General features: G+C 45.3%; 1 protein-coding gene across 2 annotated transcripts in view; it reads right to left on the bottom strand.

Moving 5' to 3' along the window:
- plxnb2b (plexin b2b) overlaps positions 1-17,585 on the bottom strand; it is a 151,767-nt gene that overhangs the window by 106,467 nt on the left and 27,715 nt on the right. The window contains exon 2 of one of the 2 annotated variants that reach the window (XM_042496046.1): positions 14,969-15,155. The exons of the other annotated variant lie outside the window; for it this stretch is intronic. The gene's annotated coding sequence lies outside the window, so the exon portion shown is untranslated. The remainder of the gene's footprint in view (positions 1-14,968; positions 15,156-17,585) is intronic. 2 annotated transcript variants of the gene reach the window in all.

Below are 17,585 nucleotides of genomic sequence, written 5' to 3' on the forward strand. Positions count from 1 at the left end.
AGACGCTCCACCCTAAAGAGGAACAGCATGCCAGCCCCGGTGGACATCTGTTTTCACAGGTGTGCTCACCCAATGTGATTAAGATTGGCGCTGCACAACACCCCGAGCAACGCTGCACTGGTACGCCAGCACTGTGGGTGCCGGGGCATGGGTGTGAGACGTGTTGTTTTGGGGGCAGATGGAACTGATGATGAGAGTTTGAGTGAGGGAGAAAGGAGTGAGTGGATGAGCAAAGGAAGGAATGGAGAGAGGGTGTGTGTGTGTGAAAAAAGTTCACAAGGCTTATTTGCTGCAAACAACTGTTTAGAGAAACATAATTTAAACAGAGCAGGATTATTCGGAGCACATGCAGATTATCCTCTGCTGTTTGATTCTTAAAGTGTGAGGGAGAGATCACATGAAAGGATTGGGGTAAGCCACACATGGGAACAGTGTTTTATAAATACCAGGACAATTTCAAAATGGGCAAAATGTTCTTATGTAGAAGACTGGATGGTCTGAAAGGGAAACCACTCACCCCCGGAAAAGCCTATAGGATATAGGTGGGCAGCGGTTTTGGCAGAACCATCACGGCTGGTACCCAATGATACAACGCACCTGCTTCCATGGCAACCACAAGAGGGATTGCGTTCCCTTACACCAGCAGGCCACTTCATGCTTTAATGTAAAGCGACAACTTGCCGGAATTAATTTGTGTGTTGTCAAAAAAAAGTCCCCAAAACAGATTTAATTCAGAAAAATAGGGAAAAAAAAGCAATTTTCTTTATTTATGTTGGCTTCCCCCAATCCGCCCCCATGCCGCCGCTGCTGCCACACCATAATTCTCCAGTGGTTTTTGAGAACTTTCAGCCATTTCAAGTGATCTCACTCCTGGAGTAGTACAAGGCAGCGACAAGAAAATCTTTAACGAACGAGAAAGCAATTCCATTTCACAGCAGCGAGGAACCGAGGAGGAGGGGCGGGAGAGTCAGTCACCAGCTTCTAAAGAGAAATGGAAGCCTTGGATAAAAGCTGCTCACCCCAAGATATCTCCCCCAAAAAAAGAGGAGCAGACAGACTTAACACCAAATCATCCTGCTGTACGACTCAGAAGCTTACCTAGCACTGACAACTGACAGGAAGAGTGCCACACTGTATGTAGCTTATTAGCATCTGTGAATATCACTTTGCGTTTGCCCCCCACCTACCCACCCACACACACACACACACACACACACACACACACACACACACAAACTTCTTAAACATCTATCTGTGACTAACAGAGCAACACCATCTCCTACAGCATAAATGATTTGGCAAACTGGGTATAAATAAAAATTAAATGCGTGCCTTTGCATGTTCAGTGAGGGTATCAAGGGCTTTTTTTTCACATTGTTGCTGTGTTAAAACCTGTTGCTAATGCATGCTTAAGGGAAATATTCCATCAGTGCAAGAGTAGAAATGACAAATGTGCACATATACCAGGCTGTTCTCAGAGTTAATGTTGCTTGCTGTGATATCAAGCTGCTGGAAACAAACATATTCCATTAGCCAGTCTGGGATATATTACAAACCCTGATCACACAGCCAATCCGCAGCTCTCCTCCCATCATCCATCCAATCGTGTGCAACCTCTCCCTCCCTCACTTTCCACCCCTCCCGTCAATGAAGCAAGGGCAGGCATTGCTCCCACAAACTCTGCCTGTCTTCCCAATCTGCTCTCGCTTCCCATCTCCTGGCGAGCATCACTCAGTAAGGGGTACGACTTTCTCTCAAAAGCTCGATGTGAGAAATGTATATATTTGTAAGTGCTAATATGAAGCAGCGCCGAATGTCGGGCCAGCAACCAGACAGATGGTTCTGAGAGAGGCAGAAGATCAGAGAGAAGCTGCCTCCCACCTCTCTGTCCCCATTCCTGAGAGAAGGCACTATCACAGCTCTGCATGGCACCGAGGAGCTTCAGTGTACAAAAGCAGCTTTAATTCCCCTGATGGTGGAATCAGCTCACTCTTACAAGGGTATCAAAGTGGTTCATCGATGAGAGGGTATTTCTCTAAAGCCTATATAACCATGGGTGGAATACTATCGGGATGCTTATTTGGGTAATGAAGGAAAAATAAAAGCATATAATAGAAAAAAAACTAGATAAACAAAACAACAAAGAAATAGTTCTGGAGAAACAGAGCAGGAAAGCCCTTCTCAGTTTTGTAACAGAGTGACTAATGACATGGAAATTCTTTGTATGCAACTGGTTTAAAGGCACAATTAGCCTTGCCCCGTGTGTCCTTCCTCAAGCACCGCCAGTGCAGATTAATTGATATAATCAAAGGCCAAGTGAGCTTAATTTATGAAGCCAAAATTCTCTGGAGCAAAAGTTATACTATGCGAACAAAAGGAATGACTGACTCGCTGTACATGCACTGTGTGTAGGAGGGATTTCATGTCTTTATTTGGCGTACATCTGTTTTACACTTGGTTTGCTATGACACCTCATTGGAGGCCAGGGTCAAATAAAGTGCAGGAGAGCTTAACAGCACTCGCACACCAGGGGAGGCAGAGCTACTGAGCAACTAAAACACAAGACAGGCACACAAATGGATTCACACACACAGATGGACAAGAAACCACACAGACAGACAAAACTTTCTAGAAAAATGCAGCCATGCTATGTCAGCCATGCTTTCAACAGTCTACATTAAACGGCTCAGACACATGTGCTATAATTGACTCTGCCTGGTGCTCTGCTTCTGTCTTTTGCTATCTCTTTCTATCAAAACTCACAATTGGAATGTGCAACAATTCACCCACAGTGCAAAGAACTCAATCAGGGGCAAAGGCACCATAGCAAGACTGCCTCCACGCTGAAAATATGTTGCTGGGCTTGGCAGAAAGAGAGGAAGGTGGCGCAGAATCTGCCGATCGATTGGGATTCTCATTGTTCAGATGGGATATAAAGCTCTCTTTGTCTGCCCATGCTCTTCTGACCTTTATCGGGCCAGCTGAAGAAGGCAAACGTCGCCAGGCCGAGAGGGAAATGGAGTGTCTGTTTTGCACTTAACACACAGATTGCAGAGCTGGCATGGAGCAGTGGCCACAGACTGTCTGACGACCTGGGCGCTCTCCGCCCTGCCCGACCTTGGCACCGCTGCGCCAATGTGCCAATGAGGGCTCCATAAGACCCTGTCCTCGCCTAAAAAGAATAAAAAAACATACTCTCCCTGAGACAAGGCTGGAAAACAGAAACAGGCTCAAGACACAGAGTTCATTAACAGATAAACGACGGGAGGTGGAGAGGAAGGAGAGAGAGATGGGAATAAACGAGGATATGACGACGGACGGAAGATACGGGGAGAGGTTGGCAGCCGTCCATGAAAAAGACAGCTGGCAGCGACATCCTTCACAAACCTGGCGACGCAAGCGGCATGATGGAAGCAACCTCCAGAGACATGTAGAGAGGGAGAGAGGAGGCAAAAGAGGGGGGTCTAGAGGAAGGGGGAGGGTTGCGGCGGTAGATAACGTGGTTTTCGTCTCCAGATTCCCGTGCTAATTAACACAGTTCCACATACAAGGCCCCCTGCCTGCTTCGCAGCCTGGCCCTGGTCTTCAGTGCCGACACACAGGGGCAGAGAGCGAGCGGAAAATGAGTATATGCAAGTGTGCACGAGGAAGGGCCGGGGGAGTGTGAGAGATGAAAAAGGGATGAAAGGTGAGGCAAGGTTTGCTGGCCTTGTCTGAAGGTGAGTCGGCTCCCCCGCCAGCCAGCAGCCTGGTTTCTCTGGCGGAAAGAAAAGAAGGGAGGGAGGGCGAAGACGAATGAGTCGGAGCGCGGGGATGCTGATCAACAGCCGAGTCACTCACCGGCCATCTCACTCTTGTCGCTCACCTCATCCACAGGGAGCAGGTGAGAGAGAGCAGGAGAGACAGAGGGAGAAAAGTGAGGAGGCCAATGAGCCGGCACCGGTCCAGTCACAACACCACAGACACAAATCCTGGTTCTGTACCATTAGCTCCAGACTGTCATAAATCAGACAAAGCCAGCCAGTAGGACAGAGGGAGAAGGCCAAACAGAGAAGTCAAAAAGCCACAGACACACAGCACTGATCACACAGCAAGGGGGCAAATAGCAACCTTTGAACAGAGGAAGCATTTATAACAACACAAGACAGACTCCGCACACATAAAAGAAGAGCGGGATTGAGTAGGGATGAGTATTCAACCTCCATTCTTTTGAGCTCTGACCACAATGTGTCCATACGTTAGTCCTTACAGTTGGTCAGATGTTAAGTCTCCTTGTTTATTTATTCGGTAATCTAATATTTGTTTATGTTAACCAGGAAACCTTCATGCCTTTATTGGTTATTTGACGGCAGAAAGATGAAAATTAAGGCTAGTTTAGAGAGACGGGGAACAACATGCAACAACAGTCATATAGCGTAAACTTAAAGCAACTTAGGGGCTGCTTAGACAGTTGTTAAATGAAAAAAGGGTAAAAAAAAAAAAAAAAAGGTTTATTTTCAATAAGGTATGGTATCAGCACAGACACTCAAGTATCATATTAGTGAAGGTCCCAATAAATATACCACCTTTAGGAAGTGGTAAAAAACATTGAAGTGTTTCTAATTGTAGCCTAGAGTTGAGTTTTGTATCTCATAAAATCCTGCATTAACATCCACATGATCCAGATTGTCCTTGTGCTCGTAGACTAGATATTCAGTCAGTAGGATTTTGTCATTGTAAATTGTGATGCTCGATTGGAACATGTGGGTTAGCATTTCCATTTGGTAATGCCATTACTGGAGCAAAAGCCTCATTAGCATTACTGCATGTAATAACCTCGACAAGGGATTTCCTAACCCAGATTTCAACCACACCCAGCCCAGGCATGCTGCTTTGGCATGCGCCCTATTGGCAGATAAACAACACATCTGCCGCCCTGCTCAGAAAGTTGTGCATATATATTGTATGAACCACGGGAGAAAAGACAACTGTTTTTTGTATGAGTGTGTGTGTGTGTGTGTGTGTGTGTGAGTGAGAGAGAGAGAGAGAGTAATGTATAGCATAGTGTGTTCGATTCCATGTGTGTAGAGAGCGAGGCTCCAGATTGGCACATACTGGCTGCGGAGCAACTTCTGGTCTAGCAGCAAGCTCTGGCGAGCGCATGCCAATCCTGCCTCACACAGCGTTACGCCATGGGGGGCTGAACACTTCTACACTGTGATCCAATTAATTTCATCTCCGCACGCCACACATTTCGACATGCTAGGAGCGTAAGGAGAGGAAGAGGAGGTTTGAAGGGGGGTGGAGGTGAGCGGTGAGGCAAGTGGGAATAACCGAGAAAAGAGGAAGTGGAAGGATGGGGCTAGGGGTTGGGGAATCTTAGAATTTCCCCGTATCTTGGTTTTGAGTTTCTGCACAGGGGGAAGAAAATGCAATTACACGTGCCCTCTCAGCCTTTTCAGGCAAGTGTGGTGTGTAGAAGTGAAGGGGGTAGTGGTGGGGATTGTGCCCTGTGGCGGCCAGCACTCCCATACTCTATGCTAATAAATGCTTGTTCTGCATTCTAACAAGCGTTTGGTGGCAAGGCTCTGTGTGGGGAGCAGAGGAGGGTGAGTGCAGAACATCAGCATTGTAAAGAGGGGGGCGGTGGGTCTGTTGCCTCGTGTCTCTGGAGATAGGAGGAATAATGAAAAACTCTGCCGGGACTTCAAAGCAAACGGCTGGTCATTTCCTGTGGTGATGGCTGATATGGGCCTACATGTTCGGGCAACAAGCACGCAAACACTTAGTCACACATTCCTGCCAGCAATAACCCCGGCCGACGAACACCACTTCCTTTGATGGTATAGCTGAGCCAAGAAGAAGGAGGAACAAGTCTTTGGACGTGGAATAGATTTGAAAAGCCTTTGTGTGTTGCTGCCGGAACCATCTAAGTGCTTTAGCCATGGCTTCAGGGTTAACACTTAGGCAATGTGGGTGTGCTGCCAGAAAGCAGCTGGTGATTTTAACTATTTCTTCACACTTTAATTTTTATGGTCTTCAAATTGACACAACCAACACTTGATCCAAGACAACATACAACAATTTCTTGTCAAAGGCCAATCAGACATGTAAATACCTGCTTTTCTTGGCAGACATATTGGCATATTAGGGCGGGGGTAATTAATAACTTAATAACATTAATAATTAAGGTGTTCCAGTTCCAGTAACCTGGTTTTGTGCATGATGGCTCACTGGCATAGCTTGCTGGGTAACAGAGCAGAGCCATCACTGACTCCAGTTACATGAACAAGATATTCCTGTTTTTGCCCTTATTATGAAAAAAGAAATCCTACAAAGCTGTTAACATGACTAATAAAAATGAATATTTCACAAATATCCACACTTACATTCAGCCGTGCATACTCCAACTAACATGTTGTTTATCATGTCAAAATATGGAAAAGTGAACAAAGTAAAGTAACAAACAAGTTTATCTATTCTATTCCAACAGGCAAGAGGCTGTGTGTCACAAACTGGATTACAAACCCCAATCGAGATAAAGATTTTTAATGTACTCGATACATGTCAAAAACTGCTATTTTAAATGTGAATAATATCGGCATATCCAACATTTCTTAATCAGGAAAACGCTCACTTCAAAAAAGGCCAAATTCAGAATTTGCTGTCTACATGACCAAAGTCAAATTCCAAACTATGTCATAGTCATAATAAGGAAGGTGGAATATCAGTGTGCATGTAGATGTAGTCACTAATATTTTGGTTACAATGGTGCTTTTTTCTTCTAAGACCTGTCTAAAACATCTATCATGAAAAAGGACCATTTGTTGGACCTCTTAAAAATATAGGCAAAGGTTTCCATTCAGGAAATTTCCTTTCCAGAAAATTATTTTTGAACTTTGCACCAACTTCTGATAATAACTTTTTCTCTGGCTTTAAACAATGTATTAGTCTGGTATCTATTCCTCCCTTGTATAACATCCTGAGTGTTTCCATGAAACATTACACAACAGTTGCTGGCAATGGCATGTCCAGTATTCTCTATATCAATTTCAAATTTTTAAATAAATAGCATGAATATAGCCTATTATTATTATTTCTGCACCATACATTCTCTAAGGTTAACTATCTTTCACTTTAGATGATTATCACAAGCAAATAAAAAATGCAAGAAAGAATTAGACAGTTCAAATGAGTCAAACTGTCTCAAAAATGCTCATGAGGATGTGTGTTTTACTCACATCAAGGTCAACACAACCCGCGATGTACAAGCATGTAGCAGCAGCACAATCAGACTGGTAATCTATGTGAGGGAGGAAGGGCCACACTAACATAAACAAGCCTGCAGTGGCCATTTCTGGCCGATCCTGTTCCTTATCATATCATCTGCTTCTGTTATGAAAGCCAGACTGCCCTGCAGGGTTTTTGTTATTGTACGCATGTGTGTGTGAGTATAAACCCAGAGGCACATTCACCTATGTTTCTTATGTGCAAGTAACCAAGAGCACGAATAAGACAGAGTGAACAAAAACACACATCTGGTTCCATTCAGGATGCCTGGAATTTTTTTGCCTGCTTGGTTCAGATTACTTCCCGAAGCTCCCATGCGGCCGCGCAGGAGAGCAGATAAACTATGCCGCTCAACACAATGTCTCGCCTATTCAACACTAGAAGGGTGTAGGTTGTCAAGGAGTAGAGGTGAAGCTGAGTTTACAGGCAGGGTCCTGGGTGTAGACAGGCCTCAAGCTAGGTATGCTAATTTATTGCTTCTCAACCATTGCAGACCGCTTACAGTATGTGGAGTGGGTCCTAAGGGAAGGGCACGTTAAAGGTTCTGCCAGACTGAACAGCACCTTCATATGATTCTAACCCCTTCCACTGATATCCACGGGGAAAATCCAGAGCAATAGAGGGCCAGCTCTGTAGAGATTCAGACCAGAGAGACAGAGATGCCAGGTCAGGAGACTAAGAACCTTGTGAGCATTGGTTAAAGCTGTGCTGCAGTATAAGCAAGCTGAAAAGACTGAGAGGCGAGCTGGAGAATAGATATATTTTCCTTTGTTTTCAGTCAGAAATCCAACTAAAGTAAACCATGTTTATTGTTGTTTTGCTGCAAGAGACCCTATGCGCAGCAATAAAGAACAAGATTATTTCTGTTCCAAAATGAAACATCTATACACCTTGGGATCAGCTCGCTCTGCACAACAATCTCACAATAATTCCTGAACGTCACCTTTGCTTTACATTTTGCCCTCCTTCCAATTCCCCCACCCAATTCTCTTATCTCCCAAGTTTGACTGAGTGATGTCTTCAGCCAAAATCACCTCGTCTACTCCAGTTCCCCAGGAGATGGAGTGCCAGTGATGTAGACGATTCAATCAGCGAGAAGTGAAAGAGCAGATCACAGACAATACGCCGCGGCCCCATTACCCCCAGTCCTCGGTTACTGCTAGCGACGCTTAGCTCGGGCCCCCACCTAATGGGCCATAATATCATTTTACGCCATGTTCCAGCTCTTTATACTAGCTCTAAACATAACTCTGTCGCCAAGGCACAATAAAAACAGATATATTTCTTTATTACTCCTCACAAAGCATATCACCAGATCTGAGCACCCCAACAAAGGGAACTAATATCTACAGGAACCTGCTCTTTCATTGGCTCATTTAGGGCACACGCACAATTGTTATTACATTGAGCGGCACTCTCCCTACCTCACCTCCCCACACCGTTCACTCAGAGTGTAATGGATGTTTTATTATAATCAAATGAATACAATGTCTTCACCATAAATAACCTACTGAAAGAGCCATTTTCTCAGCCTTGCAATATGTTTAAATGTCCATCACGCCTCACGCAACGAGGTGCCACATGTTTAATTCAAAGCAGATGCAATTTGCGTTTTGTGTGCTACTGTATGGGTGAAAACAAGCAACTCGTCTACCCTTTACTCACCCCTCACGTCCCAGAGCTGCTCCCTTCCACTCACCCAATAATCACGCTCCACACTTTCTTGCATAAAGTCATGCGAGGCGCCGGCAGGTTCATTACTCTGCATGATAGCAGGAGGGGAAGTGTCACCTGGTGCTCTGCTTTTGAGGCAATTCACTTTCTTCATCTCACGGGGCAAACGCTGTGCTTGTAAGTCTTGAGCCAGATGAGCAGAATTTCACTTCGGCAAGGGGCAAGTTATTATCCACAACTAGGAATCATCCCCTACACGGCATACGGTGCCATTGTCCTCTATACCCTATATATCATCAGGTCTGACCATCCCATTTACACTTTGGGGATCTGACAAGAGATGAGCGAACACTCGGGCAAAAACATGTGTGCCTGTGCGAGTGCGTGTGGCAAGACGGAGCAGGAGGGGAGTTGGGGAATCCAATCTCTCACACAGAGGAGCAGAGACAGGCGGGCAGATATGCTCCAGGCCCAGAATAACCCAGGCGGTATCCATGAATGAAATGACAGGATTACAGGGGTATTAGAAAACCTGCTGAGATGGTTGATAATGCTGTTTATGGTTGGGCGTCACACCGCTTGCAGGGAAAAAGTCTAACTGTTTGACTAATGAAAAATATGGACAAGCTCTTCACACAGTCACCAAGCAGAAAATTCAGGGCCAGGGGGTCTGCCTCTCTGTTTACAGTAATGGTTTGGTGTTAGCTACTTGACGGACATAAATACAAATACTTAGCGATTTATGTCAGCTGCATTATTGTGGATGGATCTCTCAAAAATGGGGACAGTAAACATAAGCCCCCCTATCCTGGTTAAGAATGGGATTATTGTTGTGTCAACAACCACCCCTAGATAATAGTAATTACTGCCCTTGCTGCAACGCCATCAGACTGCAACTTTGCTTGCTGACAGCTTGGTCCTAATTACCAAGAACCACCAATTACTGGCTCCATTTCATTATTTATATTGCTGAGCACACCCAAATAAAAGAGACTTCAGTGACTCTGAGCAGTCACATCTCTGGCAGCTGCAGAGAAGCATCCGGAGGACCTGCTGAATCATTGTCTCCTCGTTTTTTCCTGACAATATAATAGTCAGCATGCAAACACAACATTGTTAGTGCAAGGAAAACTGGGTAAAAATAGGAAGCCAATAGGAGGCTGCCTTTACTTCCCTTTTGCCAGCCACAGGAAGTAATTTAGCAGCAAAGGAAGTGCATTATCATCTATTTTTTTTCACTTGCTCCTGCTCGTTTATCTGCCAACAGGGCTGCAGAATCGATTTGAAAAACATCAGCCCTGGAGCCTTTAACTACTAAAACAGTTTGCATGTTGTATCTACATTCATATTTCATTCATTCCTCTGTGAGATTCATGTTAGGAATAATTGACACGTATGCCTCCATATAAAAGATGCTTCCAAAATAGAATTAAAAACACAATTCTTTATCTGGTGAGTGTATTCAACCATCAACACACACACACACACACACACACACACACACACACACACACACACACACAGACTTTCGCAGATGTTTCCCATCACCCTCTGCTGCCAAGCATCATCCAGTGATGGCTGAGAGAAGGGGAGAGGGGGAGAGGGGGCTCAGGCGGGGGTGTGAAATTCTGCTAGCCCTGCTTCAGTGAATTCTGCAGGAACTTGGCAGATCATTGTGGAGATTTGTATGTCTGTGGATTTGATATGAAACTGTTTGAGAGGCTCGTCTGGAGTCTGTCTCTCAACGCACCTCCCCTTAAAGTGGGCCTGGCTGTTTAGCTTATGTTCCCGTAAAGCCCGACAACCACATTTCTCTCCCCCCCCCCCCAAGGGTGCAGATGGGCGATTAACTTGGCAGACAGGTCTTATACCATCATTTAAAAGATAACCATTACAACACTTGGTTGCTTAAAAAAAAGTATGCCTCTGAGTAAAGAAAAGCCCATAATCCTAAAATAGGGGAACCACACAAAAAGCACCTGCATCGTCTATACACATTTCTGCAATCATACACCTTGTTGATTAACAAAAGACTCTTTCTCTATTGGTAATTCAGAGTAAATTCAATGACTCTGCTCAAACAGCAGCTCATGCTCAGCAAGCTGCAAAGCATGTAAAGCTATCACGTTCCAAAAGGACAAGCAGTCTCAAAAAAACGATTAAGTATGTACAAAAGGAATCTACCGTAGCGATCCAAAGCGCTTAGCATTTAGATGACAGTTGCGCAGGGAAGGCTTTGTTTGCAGGGGCTGGAGTGGAGCGGTATATGTGGCCCGGAGGCCGGATCTGTTCCAACTGTGCCCTGGCAAGAAAATGTTCGGCCCAGTCAGCCTCGACAGCTTGGATATTCACAGGGGGCGATGGAAAACTGGAGGGCTGCAGTACCATGTTGGAGTTGGGGGAGCTCGGGGGAGGAAGGGGTGATGAGTCAGGAACAAGGTGTTTCATATTATTTTGGTACCGCAAGGACGTGGCATTTGCCATGTTCGATGAGCACAAACCAAACATGGGGCGGCAATGAGGGCCTTGTTTCTGTGTTGGCCTGCGGTAATTTAAGTTTATCATCTGGCAGGTGTGTCTGGAGGGGGCGAGCGGCATTTTTAACTGCCTTTACACATTCTGAAGGTGTTAGTTTTAATGCCGGCACAGCAAAACCTTGCTTTGGTGATGATGAATTTTTAAAATCTGGGATTGAATTATGCATCTATCACCGCAGAGAAAACTACACTCATGAGAAAAATAACAAACCCAGCATGAGCATGAGGTTTTTTTTAACATGTGCATTTTCTCCTGCAATGACCTTATCATAGTTATGAGCTTTAGATTACATGACACATTGACAGTTTCAGAGTTTCCATTGATCACAGATGTTAGGATCTGCTCTTTGATTTAGTATGAAAAATGAATTATTCACTCTCATATCTGGGGAGTCATAGTTAAATTCTGGCTAATTTTAAATATAATATAAGAGGCTTTTGATGTTGAACCTTTTTCTCCTCATTAGATTAACCTGACTCAACTTTTAAAAGTGCCACAGTGAGGGTGTCTCCATCAGTAATATTCTAAACAAATGAGCCTTTTCAAAAACAATATTTTGTCTGGGCTTAATCTTTGAAAAATGATGTGTCAAAGGTATCGCTATCCATTAACTGGTTTTGTTTACCTCTTTTCACAATATGCTTCAAAGAAACATGTTTAAAAAGGTAAACTAAACAAGTCTGTGGAGCGCAAATTTGTATAGGTGACTGCATTGATTAACGTTCAAAGTATGGAGAGTAACGCACCAGATAAAAAGGTCAGTGTCGTGCAAAAAAAGCTGTAAAATATGACAACAAAAACAAGAGATTTGTTTGCTCTTGTGCATCCAAATTCATTCATCCCCAAGTACCTTCCTGCTCCGGGGTTGTGCCAAGGCAAAGCCTCAAGGGAGAAATGATTGACACCTCCTAATCCTCGTGGATACCAAAAAGCATGTCATTACCATGACATTTACACCATCTTCTGGGAGGTGGGATGAAGCGTGGGAACAACAAACGGATAAAAACAGTCAGGAAAACTCTAAAAATAAGACGTGTGAATTTTTAATGTGCTGTGTTTTGGGTCACAAGTGTAGCTTAAGTACTTTGAGAAAAGAAAGCATCTCCCCACCCAGCTTCTATTAATTTAGCACAGCTAGAACAACCACCTGGGGAAGCCTCCATTTCAAATGAGCTATATTTTGTATATCTTTAACACCAGCGGGCAGGCTGGCAGGCATGTAGCACTGGAGGAAATATGATGGAAAGTGGAACACAAGAGTTATGACCTAAGCAAGCGGCTGATTATGGAGAAGATGAGTGAGAAAAGGAGTTGTCTGTCATGCTAAGCCCTTTACAGATGGATGAGTGTGGCACACTAAGAAACCAGCAAGTCCGGAGGCTCTGCGGGTGCTTTGGGTTTTAAAGGACACCACAGAAACAGTTTCGGAGGAAGTGGGTGAACCTAAATAAAGTAAATTTCGTGCAGTTACACATTCCCTACTAGGGAAGTCAACAATCAACTGTTAATCAATTAACTACAGAGAATACTTTTGACCAGTTATGCATGTGGGTCTATAGGTTAATTTTTCAACTCTTCTGTTTAATGCACTGTGCACCACCTGGATCTGCTGGAAGCAGCCATTGAGGTTCTACATTTGTTAATCTGTGACGTCATTAAAATGTAGCCTATGAGCTGAGCAGGAACGTGCAGGAGGGACCAGTGGGAGAAACACTACTGCACATATTCAGAGGGCTGCATACCACGGAAGTAAACATGGGAGTTAAAAACGTTTTGCCACATGCACCAGGAAATAAACTTCACTGGAATGAAAAGGCATCATCTTGACATCTGGTATCTAGTTATTACTTATTCCATGGGATTTTTTCTTTTGATTTTGGATTATTGCAGAAAATAAGCTGTGTGGCAAACACACATTTATTATACTTACACATTTTGTCCAGCATGATAGTCCTCACAAATGAACACCACTTATGATTTTAGAAGCGTAAATGCAATCAGGAGGAAATAAATGCTAATGTTAGGCTATAGATGAATTATACCACAATCGCATGACTTAACATCCCTAGCACAACGAGGCTGTGAAGTCATGTTTGGCTTGATGACTTTCTGTATTCTCATTTAGTCTCATGTTATCAACCGCTACAACATTCACAAGTGGGATATAACTGACATATTTTATGTCATAGAACAAAACCTGGAAGTCTCTTTAGCTTATTTTGACCACAGACCTAATTTCAGGCATCTAACCAAAGACTTTAAGAAGAGGGAACTGGGAGTGCTAAAATGTTAACTCATTTCTGGGTTTTCGAACTCATTCCCGGGGCACTCTTTTGAAAGCAAAATGAATTGACATCCCTACTCCTCACCTTTAAATTGATCTCATCGACAGAGTGAATCATGGTGAAACATAGTCGGTTTTCCCCTCTTGAGTCAAGTATGAACAGAACAAGCTATTACAGCTGTCTGTATAAAACTATTATAGCAGCAGTTAATTGCAGGGGATCTTCATTTAATGAGCATCAGAGCAAATTTAATTACTTGCAGCCCTTGATAAACAAGTATAGAAACCTAATGGTGTGCAAATAAAAGTTTTGACAGAATATAACTTATCCTAACTAGTTGGCCAAGACTTGACTTATAATTGGACCATTGTTTCCTGACACACAAACACACAGTGTTGACCATTTACTAGCCAGTAATGTTACACTTCTATGAGCACAATAACAAAAGTGTTTTCACTGGTGGCACTTGGGGGTTGACCCTTGTATCCCCCCAGGTGAGACGGTCAGCTATCTGCTGGGTAGCAAAGTTATTACCTCACCCCCTTCCCTGTGCTCTGTGCACCCTATCTGCTCGGCCCTCTCCCCAGAGCTCACTATCGCCCTGCTACCTCTACTCTTGCACTGACAGCCAAACAATGGGAGCCAGGACTGCCTTAACGAGTAGAAAGTGGAGGCTCAACTAATTAGAGGCCCCCCCACCCCTCCTACGCCATCGCCTGCAACCTCTCCTGTTAACTCAGAACAGTGTGATACAGCTTGGCCAAGGCTGGGACTGTTGGGCCCATCGTGAGAGAAATCGGGGCTGGAAGTTGCTTTTTTTTTTGGGCTGCTGGCCAATGGGGGACCGTAGTAATTGCCCGAATCCCACTGTGGCAAGTGAGGAGAAAGAGTGCGAGGGTGGTACAAGCCAAGGAAAGTGAGAAAATGCTGGGACCAAGTGTAGGAATGAAAGTCTAGCACTAAAAAAAAAAAAAAGAAAAATACAGATCTGCAAAGAGGAGACAGAAAGAAGCTTTGAAAAATGAGGCACAAGAGATAATGTTTATAAGAAGAAACATGGGATGACACGCGGGACAAGCGATTCCTAAAAAAAGTAAGAGCCTGAGGACTCTTTGTTGCGTGAAAATAATACAAGGAGAAAGAAAAGTGGACAAAGTATTGGGAGTGTAAGTGAAAATAGAATGACCTCGGGTGCTACTCACTAGGGAGAGGCAGACAGGGGTGCAGCGAGCGTCTTGGCTGTTGGAGTGGAACAGAGCAGGGTGCAGCGGCGGCTGCACAGTGGGCCCTCACTGGACACTTCAATCACAGGCAGCCAGAGCCCCGGGCAAACTTGGCCAATTAGCCGCACACTGCTGCTGACCCCCAGCTTCATTAAGGGCCCGGGCTCTGGATAAGGGGAGAGAGGAGAGGGGGAGGAGAGGATTAGGGAGAGAGAAAGAGAGAGAGAGAGAGAGAGAGAGAGAGGGAGTCAGCACTGGCCAGGTTTCAAAAGACACACACATGCATTTGCACAGACACGTGCTTGAGATGAAGCTCAAGGTTAAAGATAAATACAATCAACTGTGGGAGCACCCGATGCCACACATGCACACACTTGCCGTATTACACTCCCGCCTCCCTGTGGGTTTACACCCAGCAGCAAAGGTGGCGGTGAGGGGGTGAGAGCCATAAAGGCCAGAGGGCGCAGCTCTCCCCTCTCTCCCACACCGCTGCGCTGACAGCAACAGGTGTGGTGGCCAGCAGACATGCAATTACCAGGCTGAGAATCTGCTCTTTGTGACAGAGACAACGGTGGATCAGAGAGAAGATCAGAGCTAGAGGGAGAGAGGAGAGGAGCGAAGTGGGAGGAGAGGCGAGAGACGAGGAGGAAGAGAGGAAGATACAGACTACTGAAAGTCCCTGGAGGGGAGACAGAGCGAGAGAGAGAGAGAGAGAGGGAGTGAAATTTCCAGTCCGCTCTTCTCATCGCAAATCCCTCGCCGGCAGAGTGAAAAAAAAAACAGATCAAAAACCAACACATACAGTAGCAATGACACACCTGTTGTTCTGCAGTAGAAATACAGATTTACACGCTTTGGTGGTGTGAAGAGACCTCACATACATGTGTGCACAACAATGAGACAAAGGAGAGAGTAAACTGACAGCATCCTATTTCTATTCAGATTGGGTGGGGCTGTTTGGGTGCTTTGGGACAGGTTGCGCTCAATGAGCCCTGACAGAAAGACTGTTTGGTGTATGCGCGTGTTTGTCTGCATTGCAAGTGTGTATATCCACATGGGACCTCCGCTTGCATCAGCCTTGTGATGGACGGTGCTCCAGGGTGGGGGTAGCAGCAGTAGCAGCAGCAGCTTCGTACTCTCCCTCTCCGATTACGGGGCTTCGATCAGGCTAAAGTAATGTTTGTGCGCCGTGCCACCAGTGTAGCAATAAGTGCTGTCAGAAACCTTGCATGCTTGGGTGGAGAGGAGATACTGGCCCTTTCTTTAAAACAAGCCAAGGATAAAAGATCAATGGTCCAATCCAGGGCCATGAATTGGAGGGAAAAGTTCACAAACATAGTGAGAGATTATGAGAGGGAGATATATGTGTGGATGAGGGGGGAACAGAGAGCGAGGGGGCATCTAGCTCATCTGTGTGCTAGTGGCTTATTGATCGGTGGAGACACACAGCTCCCAGCCATTCATCACAGGCCACTCAGGCCCTTAGATAACTCCTATGATAGTGCCCTGCTACTGAGCAGCTGCAACTGGCCAGATCCATTATCCTTCAAAGTAAGCCCCCTAGCCTGGGAACAGGCATGGTGGAGCTGCTGGGTGACAGCTTGGAAGGAGGGCTGGAATGGAAATGGAAAAGACCAAGCCTGTGGTTACGAGCCTGAGGCTGAGGATAGTGTACACAAAGGCAGGAGTCGGGGTTGAAGGGGCAGGGTTTTTATGAAAAATGGTGCTCTGACAGCCAGAACAGAGATGAGAAACTGTCTGTATGCACCAGTTGGAGGGGAAAAAATGTGACGGCACTATTGTTTCCATTTCTCGGCCAAACCGTATTAGCAAAGCTGTTTTATAGCAGATAGCACCACAAACCATCCAAGCGACAGGCAGCTCGGAAAACTGCTGAGTGGCTCTATATGTGTGTGTGTGTGGAGGGAGAATTCCCAGATTGGGCAGGTGGGGATCAGCCATAATGAGCCATGCAGGGAGAGAAGAGAAAGAGGAGGGTCAGAGTGAGGGCAAAAAAAGAAGGGAGGAGGCCAAAGAGCGAGGGAAAAAGACAGAGTGAGAGTGATGGAGACGGGCTCAGAGCCAGAGACGTGGCCCCAAAAGAGCAATTACAGGAGCTCCAGAGAAGGTGTGGGCCCAGCCCCCAGGCATAGTTTCACACAGCACAAAGCCCTGCCAGACATGTGGTCCCAAGCTTACACATGCAGACATCGTGATCTAACAACAACCTCTGATGAGAAAAAGACAGAAATGGACAAAACAGGGGGAAGTTGGTTGAAAGTCAAAGAAGCTTGAGGTGGGAGTGTTTTTTAAAACCGGGGTCATCTCAACCCAAAACATCCCCACGCTTTACTTTCCTACATGTTTTCAAAGCAACATTCTGTTCTGGTTGAAACCTGTTCCCTTAACAGCATGGCCCGAAACAAAAGCGGGAACTCCGGGGCTGAGGTCAGTGTGAGCAAAACTTTGAAGTCGATTGTCCTCCATGCGGTGAGGGGCTAAACAACACTGAAAAGTCTGGACAACCTCGCACCATGGTGCCTGTCACGAATACGAGTCCGAAATGGTTTCTGAAGGCAACCGTTTCTGCCCCCCC

The sequence above is a fragment of the Plectropomus leopardus genome, chromosome 11 (assembly GCF_008729295.1).
Source record: "Plectropomus leopardus isolate mb chromosome 11, YSFRI_Pleo_2.0, whole genome shotgun sequence".
Taxonomy (NCBI): domain Eukaryota; kingdom Metazoa; phylum Chordata; class Actinopteri; order Perciformes; family Serranidae; genus Plectropomus; species Plectropomus leopardus.